At 58.8% G+C, this 2,500-nt stretch overlaps 1 pseudogene; it reads left to right on the top strand.

The window, feature by feature from the left end:
* LOC124732140 overlaps nucleotides 1–2,500 on the top strand; it is a 7,747-nt pseudogene that overhangs the window by 2,242 nt on the left and 3,005 nt on the right.

The raw sequence follows: 2,500 nt of genomic DNA, 5'->3' as shown, positions 1-2,500 counted from the left end.
GAGGTGTCGCGCCGGTTCGTACCCATATCCGCAGCAGGTCTCCAAGGTGAAGAGCCTCTAGTCGATAGAATAATGTAGGTAAGGGAAGTCGGCAAATTGGATCCGTAACTTCGGGATAAGGATTGGCTCTGAGGATCGGGGCGTGTCGGGCTTGGTCGGGAAGTGGGTCAGCGCTAACGTGCCGGGCCTGGGCGAGGTGAGTGCCGTAGGGGTGCCGGTAAGTGCGGGCGTTTAGCGCGGGCGTGGTCTGCTCTCGCCGTTGGTCGGCCTCGTGCTGGCCGGCGGTGCAGGATGCGCGCGCCTGCGCGGCGTTCGCGCCCCGGTGCTTCAACCTGCGTGCAGGATCCGAGCTCGGTCCCGTGCCTTGGCCTCCCACGGATCTTCCTTGCTGCGAGGCCGCGTCCGCCTTAGCGTGCTCCTCCGGGGGCGCGCGGGTGCGCGGATTCTCTTCGGCCGCCATTCAACGATCAACTCAGAACTGGCACGGACTGGGGGAATCCGACTGTCTAATTAAAACAAAGCATTGCGATGGCCCTAGCGGGTGTTGACGCAATGTGATTTCTGCCCAGTGCTCTGAATGTCAACGTGAAGAAATTCAAGCAAGCGCGGGTAAACGGCGGGAGTAACTATGACTCTCAAAGCCCACCTGATGCGTAATATATGGACCCTCTCGATTCACCCCTCAGCATCCTTGTGATGTCGGGTGGATGATGGTTCAATTAGCCTCTCGGTGGGAAATCCTAGCTCTGGCCTTCAAGTGGCGGGAGTCGTGAGGGTGCTGCGGAAGGTTTCGCGTAGGTGTACCTTTCCAGTATCCCGACCGACAGAGCAGGGTGCTTTTTCGGGCTTGGGGGTTACCTCCCCCCCTGCCTTTGTTACAGCTGGTGCAACTAACAGAAGCAAACGTGGTACCAGGCCTCCCGCTGGAGCGCCTGTGCCAGCTGATGAGCCAGCCAACCAGCCAACCGGTGCGGGTCGAGCGCTGCTCCCCGCCATCTGCCCTGACTGTATGCGGTCCTTCTCCACCAAGACCGGACTTGGTGTCCATCGGCGTCGCGCCCATCCGATTGCTGCTAATGCTGAGATCAAGACCGAGAGGAAGAAGGCCAGGTGGTCCCAGGAAGAGCTCCTGCGTTTGGCCCATGCAGAAGCGACTCTTGCCACCCAGGGTTGCAGATTTTTAAACCAGGAACTTGCAAAGGCCTTCCCCGAGCGTACGCTGGAATCAATTAAGTGTCAGCGTAAAGCGCAGCCCTACAAAGACATGGTTGCGAATTTTGTCACCGAGCTCACTAGCGTGGATCGCGGCCTTCAGGGTCCTCCTAGCGAGCCTGCAGTCAGTCATTCTTTGCCACAGTCTCCACCTCGAGTGGAAGATGTTGACCTAGCCATCTGGTCATTTGTAGTAGAACTTCCCCAATCAGACCGCCGATTCCGCTCGCTTGATGATCTCGTGGCTCTGGGTCCCACCACTAGCCGTGAAACAATCCAGGCTATGTTGCTGTCTGTTCTTGATGAAGTAGGCAGCAGGGAGCCAGCCGTCCACCAAGCTGCAAGTATGCGGACCCAACAGCCCCCAGAGCGGAAGCGTGCACGCAGGAGATGGGAGTATGCAGTGGTCCAGCGTGCTTTCAAGAAGAACGGAGCACGCTGTATCAACGGACTTCTCGATGGCACACTCTTGCATCAGCCACCATCCATCCCAGGGCTGATTGAGTTTTGGACAGACCTCTTCTCTCCACCACGTGTCAGGTCTCGACCTCCGCGTGGGGAGGGTCTGTCCGATGAGCTGCTGCCATTCTCGAAGAGGGTGCCCTTCCGTGACCTCTGGGCTCCCATTTCTGCAGAAGAAGCCACCGCTGCTCTCCCGCCTCGCAATTCTGCTGCAGGTCCTGACGGCCTCACGCCGACACAACTGCGTCGCCTTCCCCGGGAGGTTCTCCTCAAGATCCTTAATCTCCTCCTCCTTTCCCGCTCCCTTCCTTCCCGACTCCTTCAGGCCAGAACAACCCTGCTGCCCAAGAAGACCGCCGCAGCATCCCCTGCTGACTTTCGTCCGATCACAGTGTGCTCGGTGCTGACCAGAGCCTTTCACAAGGTTCTGGTTGGCCGCCTGATGCGCTACTGTGTGTTGGACGGTCGCCAGCGGGCTTTCATCCCTCAGGATGGGATGCTTCACAACACCTTTCTTCTAGATCTGGCGATGACCCAGGCGTGCCGAGCTGCCGGCTCGCTGTACTTGGCATCTCTGGATGTGTCAAAGGCCTTCGACTCGCTTGCCCATGGTGCCCTTGGCCCGGTGCTAAGGGCCCACGGTTTGCCGGTCGAGTTTGTTGACTACATCCAGGGATGCTATGAGGCGGGATCGACGGTTATCTGCGCGGATGGGAAGTCGTCAGATCTAGTGCGGCCTTCGAGGGGTGTTCGGCAGGGTGACCCGCTGTCTCCTATCCTCTTCAACATGTCCATTGACATTCTCTTGTCTCGCCTGCCTGCTCAT

The sequence above is a fragment of the Schistocerca piceifrons genome, unplaced genomic scaffold (assembly GCF_021461385.2).
Source record: "Schistocerca piceifrons isolate TAMUIC-IGC-003096 unplaced genomic scaffold, iqSchPice1.1 HiC_scaffold_1322, whole genome shotgun sequence".
Taxonomy (NCBI): Eukaryota; Metazoa; Arthropoda; class Insecta; order Orthoptera; family Acrididae; genus Schistocerca; species Schistocerca piceifrons.
This window is presented reverse-complemented; position numbering and strand designations above follow the sequence as displayed.